The 17,453-nt window shown below is 38.8% G+C and overlaps 1 protein-coding gene across 1 annotated transcript in view; it reads left to right on the top strand.

Annotated features, from left to right (window-relative positions):
- Positions 1-17,453, top strand: part of pld5 (phospholipase D family member 5) — a 50,334-nt gene that overhangs the window by 494 nt on the left and 32,387 nt on the right. The window lies entirely within an intron of this gene.

Here is a 17,453-nt window from a genome sequence, read left to right as displayed (position 1 = left end):
TTTTTTGACTAACAACATACAACATACAATTCATTCATTAACATGCCTAAAGCTTTAATGATACCTAAAGCATTTGAGGCTGTATGTCACAGGCAGTTCAGTATCTGGATGAAGATGAGAACATGTCCATGTATGATGCAGCTTGTAACATAAGTGATCAATCTCATTAGACTCACAAGATCATTTGGCTAATGTACATATATCAGTCTCAGGACTGGCATTTTCACCCTAGAGAGTCTAGTCTAGTGAGATTGATGTATAAAGTCAGTATGTTTATCAGTATCTAGGTGAAATTAACATATTTAGAAATGATTTTAACATGCATATTAATCCATACATAAAATGATTTAAATATGTAATAACTGCACATTTATTGTAAATTATTGTACTTTTTGCATTTTCTTAGTTTAGTTCTAGACAAATCAAATAAGAAAAGTCAAAAGAAAAGGATTTGAAAGTTTAAAATCATGAAAGATGCTCATAATGGCGATTCAGATTAAATGATTCCACTCAGATGACCTATAGATAGGCTAATAAGAATAATGAAAATGTGTAACCTAACTTGTGGAATTATAAATAATAAATATGTATTGTGTTAATTCTAAATATATCAATATACCCACAAACATGCAAAGCAATGTGCCATTTATGATCTTCTTTTAAGTAAAAAACTTTTTTTTTGGTGCTACAATTGAAGGGATAGAAAGCTTTTCTGACATTGTTGACTACTGTTCAAAAGTTTGGGGTCAGTAAGATTTTAGTTTTTTTTAATGAACTTAATAATTTTATTAGCAAGAATGCATTAAACTGAGCAAAAGTGACAGTAAAGGTATTTATAACGACATTAATGCCTTTCTATTTCGGATAAATGCTGGTCTTTTGAGCTTTTTATTCATCAAATAATCTTATACACAACTTTTTCTAAATTGATAATAATAGGAAGCGTTTCTTGAGCAGCAAATCAGCATATTAGAATGATTTCTGAAGGATTATGTGACACTGAAGACTGGAGTAATTATGCTAAAAATTCCGCTTTACAGGAATAAATTATATTTAAATATATATTTAAATAAAAATCTGTTATTTTAAATCGTAATATTATTGTTTTTGCTGTATTTTAAGCAAAAGTGAGCAAACACTTGAATACACACACACACACACACACACACCAATCAAACATGTGGACACATTTTCCCATTCTCTTTAAATAGTGTGTCCAAACTTTTGGTAGTTATATATTGATTTTTAATTATTATTAATTGTTTATTATTAGTTCTGACTATTTAACATCAATACTGTTTACTTAGAACAAATGTCATACATGCTGAAGTACAAACAGTCAATGCAGAATTCGCCTTATTCACCTGGCGGCCATTTTGAAAACTCTAACGCCGTTGTGGGGTACACAAACCCGGAAGTTGGACTCAGATACAGTACTAATCAGTAGCAGCATTCTGTGTCACTCACTTTCTGCCTGCTGTGTGTAACAAAATCATGTAATGCATCACTGATAATATGTTTATGTATATAGTTTTCATTTGTTAATGTTTTTTAATTTTCCTCCTAATGTAATTTCTAATGTTTTGCCCTTTTTTGGTACGTTTTTCCATACTTACAATATACAAGCAGGCCATTTGTATTCCTCCATACCAATAAATGTACATAGTTACCACTTACAAACCTAGACCAGTGTGCCTATCAATGTTTTTGAATGACTTATTTCTTTCTGATGTTCTGACCAGTTGTCAAGTTATGAAAGACATCATCCATGTGTAATAAAATTGTACTTTATTCTTAGGATAAATGGACATTTTATTTTACATATATGAAGATCCAGCTTATACATACACATATCTCCCACATGTAAATTAACTGTATCAACTATAATACTGATCTGCCCACATTGACACTATATGATAGATTAAAATAAGATGATAACATCACCGTTTTCTCCAGAATGACTTCAGCGGAATCAAATTTTGTTGCAGTATTGTCCTGTTTACACCGTGAAGCTGCTTTGGAACAATCGGTATTGTAAAAGCGCTAAATAAAGCTGACTTGACATGTCCCAGTCTTGCTAGTGCTCGAGTCTTTCGAACTTCGTCTGTAGTAAAATACAGAAATTACGACCAGGATCCCTTCTGATATTTTTTTAATCCACTCTCCATGTAATCCCTTATCCTCCGGAAAACGATGAAAGGTTTGTCCTCTGTAGGATTTTATCCTGAGTGTCGAAGTGCAGTGAAACAGAATGCTGCTATTGATTAGTACTGTATCGGAGTCCAGCTTCCGGGTTTGTGTACCCCACAACGGAGTTTTCAAAATGGCCGCCAGGTGAATAAGGCGAATTGAGATTTTGTGATGAAAATGGTTTGGGTTCTGTGCCATTCACAACATCTTACAGTGTCAAAATATATTGTTTGTTTGTTTGTTTTTTGTTTTGTTTTGCAAATGGATAATGTTGTAAACATTTACTAAATGTCTACTATATATATGTGTGTGTGTGTATTCACACATATATATTTAAGGGGGGGTGAAATGCTGTTTCATGCATACTGAGCTTTTTACACTGTTAAAGACTTAGACATAGACAAAGTTTCAAAAACTAATGTTGGACATTTGATGGAGTATTTCTGTGTCAAAAATATTCCTTCCGGTTTCTCACAAGTTTCGGGGAGTTTTTTTTGAGTATGGGTCGGCTTGACGTCGACAGAGCGGAAGGTCCTTGTATGGGCCATGCGGGCTCTTCTCCCGGAAGAGTGCGCGTGACTAGAGGCGAGAGAGCAAATGCACGCCCATAAACACTGCTCTCAAGGTGCAGATTCACTCATCCGTGCAACACTTCTGTCGCGCTGCGCTCCACTTTATTCCTATGGGTGACGTCAAGCGACTTTAATGCGCCCGCACAGCATTCCAGGAAGGCAGCGCTGCATTTGAACGCAGAAATGACAAAAAGCATCACATCATGCTTCGGTCGTGTCGCAATGGTGGATCTCCATGGTCACTGCTGTCACAGGACTTCACCAAATCAACAAGAAGAGTGTTTTTTTGACAGTGCGGTCCCAGCGATAAAGGTTCACGGTCCTGCTTTGGAAGCAGGCGGTGAGTAAAACTGCTTCAAATGTCTATGCTGTTGGCTATCGTCGCGTGAGTAAACATCAGTAAACGACACGATCGTGTATACGTTAGTTAATTTATCAATGGAGCATGCGATCTATGGTGTGTGTTTAAATACATTTGTTTAGCTGACTAATTTGTCAGTTTGTTTATTGTAAAACCACCCAAACATAAAGCTAGGCTAGGGGATGCTATCACAAAGTTTGCTTCTTCATTCAAATGCGCTAACGTTACTCCGTTGTTTTTTTATACACTATCTGATGTGCAAAACCGTTTTGCTTGCTACTGCTAAGGTTTAGTCGCATACAATAGTCCATAAACCGAATCATGTCCTCATAAACTGCGAGTAAACACACACAAATGTTGACAGGCCACTAAATACAGTACATACCACAGAGACGGACGTCCTGCTGTTGTTGCTTCTCATGTTCAATTTATTTCAGCCTTCAGATCTGATTCTGGATCATATATGTATTAGTTGAATCTGATTGATAGCCATGGTTTATTAGAGTAACGTTTTTCTTTTCCACACATGACGATGTCAGCTTTCAGAAGCTTTTGTGCAGTAGCTCCGCGCTCGTCATTCTTTATTTCCGCCCACACGAGACGCCTCATAATAAAACTAAAGACTTTTCGGAGATATGAAGGATGCAATACTACTCTATAGGTACTCAAGATTGACTGAAACTGAGTGCCCCCCCCCCCCCCCCCCTTAAACTAAAATAAAAAACAATTGGACATCTTAATCCTGTTCAAAAGTTTACACCCCCCAGCTCTTAATGCATCGTGTTGTATACAAAGAAAACCTTTTTTTTTATGTAAAATATCTTATTCAGGATAGCACTAAATTACAGTTTTTCTGTTAAAAAGTGTACATGCGGTGCTGTAGAAAAACTGTACATGCGGTGCTGTAGAAATATATATATATCTGCTAGTTGATGTTTCATGAGAAGCACCTTCGTTAAAGAAAGTCAAGACTGACCTGGGAGCAATTTACCAATTGAGAACAGATTTAGAAAAAAGTCTAATGGAAATATAGAAAGTATAGAAATATGCTTGACATTTTATAATAACTTGTTCAACCATTTTGCATGTAAAGACTTATGCTATGAGCTTGTGCCTAAATGTTGTGGGGGTGAGACTATTCAACAGAGACCCAATATAATATATTTTGATCAACATGTCATAAGCAACTGATAATGTAGGAAATAACAGAGAATTGGACATCATCATTTGCATGGATGTACCAAAGCATTTGCAACTTGTTCAAAGAAATGAGAAACTGCTTTTTTGATGTGCACAAGTGACACAATGATGTGAGAATTGAACAGGTAGTTTTGAGAATTTCAATTCTGATCTGAGAAATGTACCAAAGCGACTGAGAAAAACTGTAAAAAAAAAAAAAAAAGCATTTCATATGATCTCTTTCATTGTGTTAAGGTTATTCACATTTTCACAGATTCTACAAGGGGTTCACATATTTTTTTCTCGCAACCATCTGGACGATGCTCCCATGCAGCCTGCAGAAAGCCAGCATTTCTCTGTGTTCTTTGTAAACTGTGTACTGCAGCAGGTCTCATTTAGCTTGCTGGGTCTCTCTCTATCACTCTCTGTCTTTCTCTTTCTTGGTGAAACGAGCCGCTCGGGAGTTGCAGGGTCTGCCTTCCCTGATAAGAATTGATTACCTTCTCTGCTCTGCCACTGTCCCTGTGTTTCTCTCATTTAATTATAAATCATGCTACGTGCCAAATCTTTGACTTTTCCTTCAACCTTAAAACCCAGTTACATAACCAGGCGACTATACCTGTGAATTTAGCGCCTGTGCCTATTGTAAAAGTGTAGTGCTCGATCAAAGCAGGGGTTTCATTCCTGGCTCTATAGATCTGCCAGTTTAAATGAGCTCTGTTTAGCCTTTGGGTTCAGACTGAAGTCTTTGAGATAGCTTTGTTGTAAGTATTCTGCTCAGGAGCTACACCTTTTTCTCACACAACCACACACACACAATTCTTGTAGATGCTTGCATGTCTTGTAAATGTGTGCAGTGTTTAATATTTGAAGGAAGCATGCATTAGCAATAAGTTACAAGAATTCATCTGTTACAGTGATTTTACTAAAGGTGTTCATGAAATGGTACAATATGAAATAACTATATCATATATGCAACAAATAATGATGGGAAGATTACTTACAAATGTCAGACAGACAGACAGACAGACAGACAGACAGACAGACAGACAGACAGACAGAAAGACAGACAGACAGACAGACAGACAGACAGACAGACAGACAGATAGATAGATAGATAGATAGATAGATAGATAGATAGATAGATAGATAGATAGACAGATAGATCTTCCAGCCTGAGATGCACTAAACTTACTTGCAAATGACTCAAGTAAAGGTGACTACATATGACTATATATATATATATATATATACAATATATATATATACAATATATATATATATATATGTATGTATATACACACTCACCTAAATGATTATTAGGAACACCATACTAATACTGTGTTTGACCCCTTTCACCTTCAGAGCTGCCTTAATTCTACGTGGCATTGATTCAACAAGGTGCTGAAAGCATTCTTTAGAAATGTTGGCCCATATTGATAGGATAGCATCTTGCAGTTGATGGAGATTTGTGGGATGCACATCCAGGGCACGAAGCTCCCGTTCCACCACATCCCAAAGATGCTCTATTGGGTTGAGATCTGGTGACTGCGGCCATTTTAGTACAGTGAACTCATTGTCATTTTCAAGAAACAAATTTGAACTTATTTGAGCTTTGTGACATGGTGCATTATCCTGCTGGAAGTAGCCATCAGAGGATGGGTACATGGTGGTCATAAAGGGATGGACATGGTCAGAAACAATGCTCAGGTAGGCTGGGGCATTTAAACAATGACGGCCTAAACGGCCTAAAGTGTGCCAAGAAAACATCCCCCACACCATTACACCACCACCACCAGCCTGCACAGTGGTAACAAGGCATGATGGATCCATGTTCTTAGTCTGTTGACGCCAAATTCTGACTCTACCATCTGAATGTCTCAACAGAAATCGACACTCATCAGACCAGGCAACATTTTTACAGTCTTCAACTGTCCAATTTTGGTGAGCTTGTGCAAATTGTAGCCTCTTTTTTCCTATTTGTAGTTGAGATGAGTGGTACCCGGTGGGGTCTTCTGCTGTTGTTGCCCAACCGGCTCAAGGTTGTGTGTGTTGTTGCTTCACAAATGCTTTGCTGCATTCCTCGGTTGTAACAAATCGTTATTTCTATCAGCTTGAATCAGTCGGCCCATTCTCCTCTGACCTCTAGCATCAACAAGGCATTTTCGCCCACAGGACTGCCGCATACTGGATGATTTTTCCTTTTCAAACCATTCTTTGTAATCCCTAGAAATGGTTGTGCGTGAAAATCCCAGTAACTCAGCAGATTGGGAAATACTTATACTGGCCTGTCTGGCACCAACAGCCATACCACACTCAAAATTGCTTAAAGGTGGGATAAGTGTTATTTCAAAACCATTTTAGAAAAAGGATTCGGGCTGAGTGGAATAACAAATTTGTAGCCAATCTGCAGGTAAGGGGCGTGTCTATGGTGAGAAGAGAGGCCCAGTGCACGTCATTATTCAAAACACACGAGTCACACAGGATGGACATTAGCCAAGAAAGAACAGATCAGAAAGAACAGAAAGATCTTTTGGTTGAATAAGCTTGTGTGTCATGTTCGCTTGTTTGTCCATTTGCGATCGTATTGTGGCTCACTTCAACGATGATAAAGACCCGTTCACTTCCACACCGTATGGAGCATCTAAATCCCCTCAGTGTTTCAAGGTTTCAAGCGTCAGCTCACAAAATGTGTTCGACAAGTAAGATACTACATATACTCCTAATATACCGGTATGTTTGTTTCATCTTTACATCTATATTACCCATCCGGTCATAATTGTAATATATGTCGTTAGCTGGACTATCGAGCTTGTATAGTCTACTAACTTTATCGAGTTGTTCATGAGAACTGTTTGTGTTTTGTGTTCTATTGAGAGGTTTATGAGAACTGTTTGTGTTTTGTGATCGCTATGACTCTAATCGTGTCATAATTGTAATATGTCATTAGCTGGACTGTCGGCTCGTGGACTATCGAGTTGTTCATGAGAACGGTTTGTGTTTTTGTGATCGCTATAACTCTAATCGTGTCATAATTGTAATATGTCATTAGCTGGACTGTCGGCTTGTGTTCTATCGAGTTGTTCATGAGAACGGTTTGTGTTTTTGTGATGGAAGGGGTGACTTTTTATTGAATATTCAACCTGGGTTAGTAACACAAATTCTGCCATAGTCGTTGCCTGGGTAACGTATGTGTGGGGTGGAGCTATCAATATAGGGCCGAGACCCTTTGTGGGGGTAGGGGCGTGTTTGTTTTGGTGATTTGAAATAATAGATATAACTTATCCCTCCTTTAAATCACCGTTCTTTCCCATTCTGACATTCAGTTTGGAGTTCAGGAGATTGTCTTGACCAGGACCACACCCCTAAATGCATTGAAGCAACCATGTTATTGGTTGATTAGATAATTGCATTAATGAGAAATTGAACAGGTGTTCCTAATAATCCTTTAGGTGAGTGTATATATATTGCTCATTCTAGATCTTCCTTTGCAACGTATTGGGTGAATTCTGCCCTTTTATCAAAGTCAGCCTGACTGTGTGCTGTTTGCCGGGGTTTAAAGTGTGATATCCTGCAGACAGAAACACAGCATACACACTAAACACTGATATGGCCCTCAGTATGTGTGTCGCCCACACACATTCACTGACCTTAAAGCACTCAGATGCGCAGCGGGGATGAATGAGTCAGGAATATGAACAGGAGTGTTTCTGACACCCAGAAATGGCCCTTGTGAAAATCACAGTTAATGTCCATATTGATTAACAATGGATGATGGAAGAATGTGTTGTTGTAGTCTGATCGGTTTCTGAACAATGTGTCTCCTGCAGTGGGTGTTCTCATCTCACAGTGGACAGGGAGGTCAGTCACTGGAGCAGGTAGAACGTCCTAATGAGTCTTATGGGAGAAAGACTGTCTCAGTTCTGTCACCTAATGATGCTCTTCTGCCAGAGGTTTTGCTGTGGATTATATACTTCAGCTCCAAGCTTTTGTCCTGGATAAAGGATGCTAAGGATGTGACCTGCCTGGATTTTGACAGCTGCTTTCACTGGGAAGGATGGAGCTATCTTAAAAATGGTCTCTGTTGAGGAAACTAGGTAATAGTGTGATAGTGAGTGTTTAAGTTCAGGGCTGCTAATTGGATTCTTGCGTAATGCAAGGTTACTTCAGGTGGACTATCCCAGACAGACCCTATACAGTACTTCAACATTTTCTGTGCTGATTTTTTTGGGGTTGAAAATCAGCAAAATTCTGTTGTATGGATGTAAGATTAAAGTAAAAGGGAATAAAAAATAAGAAAAACAATCCAGACTCTGGTCTCATTTTAGGATTTTTATTATTGATATGTCGTGTCATAAAGGTTAAAGGTGCACTATGTAGTATTTTTGCAGTAAAATATCCAAAAACCACTGGGCCAGTGTTATATATTTTATTCAGTTGGAGTTCTTACAATATCCCAAATATTTCCAAATATTTGTAAATTGTGAGAAAATTGCTATTTTAACCAAGGTCCGGGACATCTGGGGGAGTCGCCTGTCATTTGCGTCATATCTGCGTTACCTTCGGTTTCCAGTTTTATTCTGCAGAAATGCTTTACTCTTAGCAGTGCAACAAGTGTCACAGCAGCCACTGAGTGAACGCACAGAGTAAAGTCATAACATCATTTTAAACACACTTAAATATATCTAATACAGTGGTTCTCAAACCTGTCCTGGAGGGATCACCAGCCCTGCACATTTTTTATGTCTCCCTATATCTGACACACCCATTTCAGATCTTGCAGTCTCTACTCATGAGTTGAATCAGGTGTGTTAGATGAGGGAGACATACAGGGCTGGACATGTGCAGGGCTAGTGGTCCTCCAGGACAGGTTTGTGAACCACTGATCTAATATGATAAACAGAGATGCGTTACCTCATGACCGGAAAACCGAAAATGACGCCTGTAACTGTGTCCCGTCATAATATAAGTTGTGGTTCTCACGATCGGTGTGTTGCTCAACAATCGCTCCAGCGGCCTTGCTCAGCTCCTCAACACTCTGTCCTGCTCTGCTTCATACTACAGTAACGTTAATAATCACATCCATGAACTTTCCAACGGCATTCTTTTGGCTTTTCGGCTGTGAGGTGAAGACCACATGTCCTAAGATTCTGCACTCAAACTTGGTGCCATCAAACTACGGCTTCTTTTTTTTTTTTTAAATAGGCGACCTCTGGTGGACGGAATAATTACATTTTACATATACAATACTTTTACAAGTTGATTGTTTGGAAATGTGTGTTAGCAGTGCCTGTACACAACCATCCTAAAATTATAAGAATCCATCTAGTGTTTTTTTTTTATCTCCTTATGTTTTCCCTTGTCTCAAATCAAGCCGTTCGACCATGTGACACACAGACCCGCCCTGAGCGAGCTCTCATCATCATAGTCCGCCATTGTTGATACGCTGGAGCAGAATGCCGTCTAAGCGTTTGTGGTGTTCTGTTCTTGGGTGTAATAATGAACACAGCAGTCATTTTGATGTTCTTAAATCCAAACTGCTAAAGACCGAGTGGCTGAGTTTTGTTTTCGAAGGGAAAATACCCCCAGATCAACGTCAATGCTTTCATGTTTGCACGAGCCGCAAAGCATTTCTCATCAGACTGCTTTATAAATGAGGGTCAGTATAAAGCAGGTTTGGCTAAGAAGCTGCTCCTAAATAAAGGATCGGTACCAACTATTCGTGTTCCTGCTGCACCTCCAGAAGAAGTGTGTGTAGTTTGAAACGCTTGCATACTTCACGATGAATGCATGTAAAGTTTTAAGGGTACTTTACATTACGGCATGCTGTATGACATTCTCAATATAATTCATAATCCCACGTTTATAATGAACAACGCGTTATGGTTATTGTGTTATTACTAACTGTGTACACTGGTGAGAAAGTTAAAGTGGTGAAACTACACTAAGCTTACTTTTGTAGATGGTTTATAACGATGTCTGTTACTCTAAAAAAAAAATTGTGTTATAACAGTTATTACACTGCATAGATAACGTTACACATCACTGACAAGCCTACATTTACTGAAAAATAAGTTTTTATTGGCATTAGCTGTATCATCAATCTGTCAATGAACTAATGTATCAGTATAATACATCAGTAAACACATAGCATTCGTATCTCACTACGCTAACGTTACCCTCCCAGTACATTCAAAGATAGATCAAAGTAACATTACGTTTAACCAACCATTCAGAAACTTCCTGTTCAAACCTTAATTTTCGAATTTCGTATGGGCTGTCATCTTGTTCCGGTCCGACTCCAGTTCAGATTGATACAGTTGCACAGATGGGTCCTCAGAGACTCCCATTGCCATTCTTTCCCCTCAACTGTTGTCAAGGCAACAGTCCACATGTGTTGTATCAAAACCACCCCACAGAACAGAGGGGCAGGGTGAGCAAAGCTTATTAGCATAAAAGACACATGCACTGAAATGGCATGCTGAAAACAGAGATGTTTTTGATCAGTTTTCTTAAAATACTAATGAGAATTTTTTATTAAAGTATATTACAAAGTTTTCATTTAGACACTAAAGAACCATATTAACGTGTACAAAAAAATGCCATTATATGACCCTATAAAGGACATTCCTGCATTTTGCAAATTTGCAAATTATCGCAAATTACTTATTTATAGCTGCTATGCTGTTGCTGCTACTGAGCGACAGGAACTTGCTGCTGCCAATACATACGGCGATACGCTGCTGTATGTAAGACATAGTACTGCTGCCCAAATAGCATATATAAATTACCCATAGCAGATCTATACTGGTGAAGCTGGGGAAGGTGGGGGGTTTTATACAAACTCTGAAAGCACGCTGCAAAATTTTATAGTCCATTTAAATATTGAGCAGCAAGCTCATTGGCTTCAATCAGCTTGTGCCAAGTATTTAATAATAATAATAATAATCAGTTACATTTATATAGCGCTTTTTCTGTGTACTCAAAGCGCTTTACATTTAGAAGGGGGGAATCTCCTCAACTACCACCAATGTGCAGCATCCTGGATGATGCGACGGCAGCCATATTGTGCCAGAGCGCTCACCACACACCAGCTGATTGGTGGAGATGAGACAGAGTGATAAAGCCAATCAGGATGATTAGGAGGCCATGATGGACTGAGGCCAATGGGCAAATTTGGGATTTTTATTGACCACAGAGAGTCAGGACCTCAGTTTAACGTCTCATCCAAAGAACGGTGCTCTTTTTGACAGTATAGTGTCCCCATCACTATACTGGGGTGTTAGGACTCACACAGACCACAGGGTGAGCAGCCCCTGCTGGCCTCACATTAGCCGCTATAGGTACAGTACATAGCTAGAAAATTTTAAGTGCAGTAAACTGTGCTTCAAACCAGTATAGTATGCTTACAACTGCAATATCAAGCAGCGTTACGAGCTGTTTTGTACAGCTAAAAAAACTGGAAGCGGATGGCACCGGAAACCTCACACGTATAATTTACAAATGACCTCAAAAATGAGTCTTCAAGTTTGTCACTAAGTTAGTTAACGCTGTAAATATCACCAGCTTTTGTTAAGCACTCATCAGCCTGTGCAATCTAGAGTTAAATGACAGAACTAGGCATTTGTGTGTGTTTGTTCCAGACAATCTGTCATTTTTTCAGTGTCTCTTTATGCAGCAGTCTTGATGAGTGAGATTGAATCATCCATTCAACCGATTCATTCAAAGGATGCTGACTCTTCCAAGAACTAAACAAGTTAAACTGGATCATTCGAGTGGCTATATCCGAAATTGTATATCTCCCTATATAGTAGGTGAAAAACAGTAGGCCTACGTGACAAAAGAAGTGTGCCGGAATCCATCCATTTAAATTATATTAAGCCTTAAAGTTCTGCATAATTGAGACCATGGCCACTTGATTGACAGGTGGATTGTCACTATGGTTGAGCTAGGCAGATGTTCCAACAACCAGTCACCTCAACTCCAGCTATGTCCTGCCTCTTTGCCTGTTTTCAGATGCCCGGGAGTGGCAGACTTTAGACTTAAAAAATGCCCTTCAGAAACCTACGAATGAAGTCACGGACACTACATCCATATTTTTTTACAGTCTGATACCAGCATATGCTGGAGTTCTCATCATGCACTGGGCTTGAAAAATCATTGTTTCCCAGCTGCTTTTGTTTTGTTTGATGCATTGAATGTTACCGTCATTGTGTGGCAAGTATTGTGGTCTCTGTGTTTGGGAACACAATATTGTGCCTGAGTTTGTTATGCGTGATGGATGGTTCTTTATTGTAGTATTTGTGTTTACACAGCATTTTCAAAGCAAAAATTACCTTCTTCTTCTTCTTCTTGCAAGTAAGTATGAGATTCATCATGCTGACACAACTGCTACTACAGGCAGCACATCTCTCCGAACCAGACGTACTGCATTTTATTAGCTAGAAACAAAATACAGTGAAAGGCAAGGCATGTGTAAAGTGAATTTAGTATTTATCCCGTCTTCCACAGTATTCAAATGCTTTCAAATTGTCTTTAGACTATTTGAGGGTTCTTAGAAAAAAAATATATATTTGAACAATTGTATTTAATTAAATAAATTTTATTACAATTTTGACAGAAATGTGTTGGTGTTTCTGTGCTAGGTTTTAACTGTTAGAGAAATTATTTTATGCTGTAGGCTACCAAGTCCTAAAATAAGTTGTTCTCCCGGCCATAAGAATCCTTTGTCAGGAAGAACAGTCAAGTTTTTCTTATATATTACATCCTGTCTGAGCCACCTTTCCCTGGAGAAATGACTCACCTAGTATTGTCTGGGCCATCAGCCTCTCTCTCTCTCTCTCTCTCTCTCTCTCTCTCTCTCTCTCTCTCTCTCTCTCTCTCTCTCTCTCTCTCTCTCTCTCTCTCTCTCTCTTCCGGTGAGGGTGACTGAGGCCCATCGTGTGTGGTGGCGTTGGAGAGCGTTCTTTTCTCTTTTGGGGTTTTTCCCCCTCTTTTGTTTCTTTTCTTTGTTTCTTTTCCCCCTACGTTAAGTGCTATATATTTCTTATTTTATATTAAAAAAATAAAAAATAAAAAAAATAAATACACAAGCAGGTTCTGGGTGCCGGTATGGCAGCCGTTCCGGCGATAGGAACGGCCTCCTTATCCCTTCGTAATGGGTGCAGGTGTGTGCCAGCTGGTGTAACAGTTGAAGATTTGTTGGTGGTGGTAGGGCAAAAGGTTGGGTTCGATAATATAATCTCTGGCTCGCGAATGAACAAAGCAATCGTAGTATTTTTGAAAGCTGAAGCGTTAGTGAATGAATTGACTGTAGACGGATTGTGGGTGAAAGAGGCGTTTGTTCCGGTTTCCCCATTGTCAGCCCCAGCTACTAAAATCACTATTTCAAATGTTCCGCCGTTTGTTTCCAATGATGCAATTATGAAAGAACTTTTAAGATTTGGGAAAATTGCAAGCCCCATGAGAATGATACCATTAGGGTGCAAAAACACGGCGTTAAAGCACGTTTTGTCATTTCGACGTCAGATCTTTATGTTCTTAAGCTCCCAAGATCGGCTTCTAGAAGCCTCTTTTCGCGTCAATCATGAAGATAATTCGTATATGGTATACGCGAGCACAGAGACTCTGAAATGTTTTGATTGTGGCGATGTCGGGCATAAGCGCTTCTCGTGTCCGCATAAAGTGCGCGAGGAACCCCAGCCGCCAACGATCGCATCTACCGAGGAATCTAATGGAGAAATACAGGCGATCGAAAGGAAAGACACTGCGCAGATTGATAGAGTAACGGAGGAGGTGAAGGAACAAGAGGAGGTGAGTGGATTTGTTTCTAAAAATGTGAGTGATGAGCAGCCTGGATGTAGTCATGCTGGTGAAAAACCTGCTAGCGCTTGTGGTGCTACGGATATGGTGAAGGAATGCAGTGTACAGGATGTGTTGCAATCTTCTTTAGTGACACAGGCTAGATGTTCAGAAGAAGACTTAGGAGATGAAATGGATGCTTTATCTCAGAGTACAGAAGATGGTATGAGAGATGAACAGTGGTCTGAGATGGAAAGAATAAGAGAAAACGATCTTTATACTGTTGAACAAATTAATAGTTTTCTTGATGAAACAAAAGGGAAAACAGGAGTAGAAATTGGTGATTTTTTTCCTGATCTCGAGAAGTTTATTTCTTCAGTAACTTGGGCCCGAAAAATGAGTAATAATACTGAGCTCTCCCAACAGAAAAGGTTTCGGCTTAAGAAACATATCACATCTGCTAGACAAAAAATTAAAACGGTTGGAAAAGAGCAGCTAACGAGGGGGAAAGTTAAGGACTCATGATGGGTTTCAATTTGTCTTTAATTTTTTTCTGCTGTTTTTTTCTCTCTCTCTTTCTGATGGAGGTCTTACGAGTAGGATCACTAAATGTGAATGGGATGAGGGACATGAGAAAGCGTGTATTTCTTTCTGAGATTATTAATTTGAAAGAATTAAATGTTGTCTTCTTACAAGAAACTCACAGTAATCTAGACAATGAAGGTGACTGGGGGCTATGGTGGAGGGGAGAGCGCTTTCTAAGTCATGGGAGTAATCTAAGTGCAGGGGTGGCGATCTTGTTTTCTCCTTCTCTCAATCTTAATATTTTGTGGAAAAATGAATTAGAACCTGGAAGACTTCTGATTGTTAGAGCTGAAATTCATAATATGCACTTTTTTTTTGTAAATATGTATGCACCAAATTTAGGTATTGAGAGAATAAGGCTGTTTTCAAAATTAGAACAGTTTTTAAGAAAACAACATGATGGAGATTTTGTTGTTCTTGGTGGAGACTGGAACTGCACTTTAGATTTCAAGATGGATAGGAATGGCGAAGAACCACACCCTTTGTCAGCCACCTGCCTTGAAAGAGTGGTAAAAAATCTACACTTGTTAGATGTATGGAGGGAAAATAATCCTTTAGTTGAAGAGTATTCTTGGGTGAGTTTTAGTAATGATAGATTGTCTGCAGCCCGTTTAGACAGGTTTTATCTATCACATGATATGAAGAATAGGATCTTAAATGCAACTATTACCCATGTTCCTTTTTCAGATCACAAACTAATCACAGTTGAATGTAGTCTCACAAAAAAAACCTACAAGAGTTCCTACTGGCATTTTAACACTAAGTTGTTGGAAGATAAGCATTTTTGTGAAAATTGTAATACCTTTTGGGACATTTGGAAGAATGAGAAAGGAAGATATGATGATATTATTCAGTGGTGGGAGATTGGGAAGGTGTTTATTAAGGAGTATTGCCAACAATATTCTTCCCATTCCAACTTGTGTTTAAAAAAAGCAGTGGAGAATTTGGAGCAAGAACTTAAGATTATTGAAGGGAATTTGATTGTAAACGCTGCTTCTAACTTGAAGGATATGTGGACTGAAAAGAAAAACGTTTTGAACTCGATCCTTAATGAAAAAGTTAAATGAGAGCTTATAAAGAATCGCTATCTAACAAAGAGAGACATTGATGCTCCTACGTCCTTCTTTTTTAATTTAGAACGTAAAACTAAACATGGACAAAAGATGTTGTTTTTAAAAGACGAAAATGGACACCTTGTTTCAGATCCAGAAAGGATGCGAAAAATTGCAGTGGATTTTTACACGGAGTTATATTCTGCTGATTCTTTAAATGAGCAATTCAGATATGAACTTTTACGAGATCTTCCTGTGTTATCCTTGGAAAAAAAACAACTTATGGAAGCGCAACTTACCTTTAATGAACTGACCTCAGCTGTAATGGAACTCTCATCAGGTCGAGCACCAGGAATTGATGGACTTCCTGCTGAATTTTATAAACGATTTTGGACTATTATTGGCAATGACTTTTTTGAAGTTGCTCAAAAATGCGTAAGTGAAGGATGCCTTTGTCAGCGTGCCACTTTAACATTGCTCCCAAAAAAGGGGGATCTGACATTACTGAAAAATTGGAGACCCATAGCACTCTTATGTTCAGAATATAAAATCCTCTCTAAGTGTCTTGCTAAAAGGTTGAATGATGTAGTGCATGAAATTATTCAAACAGATCAATCTTATTGTGTAAAGGGCAGATCTATTGCAGATAATTTACATCTGATGCGGGATCTTTATGATTATGCTGTTTATAATAATGTTGATGTGGGGTTTTTGTCAATGGACCAAGAGAAGGCCTTTGATAGAGTCGACCATAGGTTCCTATTTGAGACTCTTAAGGCTTTTGGCTTTGGTAACAATTTAATTTCATGTATAAAGATGCTTTATAATGAGGCAACTTGCTTAATCAAAATAGGTGGTGCTCTCAGTGTCCCCATAAAGGTTCAGAGGGGTATCAGGCAAGGTTGCCCCATTTCAGGGCAGCTTTATAGCATTGCTCTTGAGCCTTTACTCTGTAAATTAAGAAGAGAATTAATGGGACTGCAAATCAGAGAAATAGATTTTTCCCAGTCAATTAAATTGTCTGCATATGCGGATGACCTCACGGTTTTAATAAGAGGCAATCAAGATGTTAATGTTGTAAAAGAATGTTTAGAAACTTACGAAAAGGCGGCATCTGCAAAAGTTAATTGGGGCAAAAGTGTGGCTCTATGGTGTGGACATGACAATAATGGTCCTCTTCTTCCTGGTGGGTTGAAATGGGGAAGAGAAGGTTTTAAATATTTAGGGCTGTTTTTAGGATCTGAAGAATATAGGAAACAGAACTGGGAGGGACTAGTGGAGAAAACATGTGCTCAGTTTTCTCTAGATGGAAGTGGTTGCTCCTCCAGCTATCCTATAGGGGTAGGGTTTTGGTCTGTAACAATCTTATTGCTGCTACTTTGTGGCACAAGAAGATGATTTTAGAACCTCCTGAAGAACTGATAATGGACATTCAAAAGCAACTAGTTGATTTTTTTTGGACTGGGCATCATTGGTTAAAAGCACCAGTACTTTATCTGCACAGGATGGAGGGAGGTCAAGGACTCATTGACATCAGATCCAGAATTAAAGCGTTCAGACTTCGGACTGCTCAAAGATTCCTGTATGGTGAAGATGTGAGCTGGTTCGGGGTAGCCTGTGGCCTCCTGAGAAGAACAGGGAAAATGGGATTTGATCGTCAGCTGTTCTTAATGGACATTAATAAGCTGGATCTAACTGGTCTGTCACCATTCT

Source organism: Pseudorasbora parva, chromosome 12 (assembly GCF_024679245.1).
Source record: "Pseudorasbora parva isolate DD20220531a chromosome 12, ASM2467924v1, whole genome shotgun sequence".
Lineage (NCBI taxonomy): Eukaryota > Metazoa > Chordata > Actinopteri > Cypriniformes > Gobionidae > Pseudorasbora > Pseudorasbora parva.
Note: the sequence above shows the minus strand (reverse complement) of the source record. Positions and strands in the feature narration are given on the sequence as shown.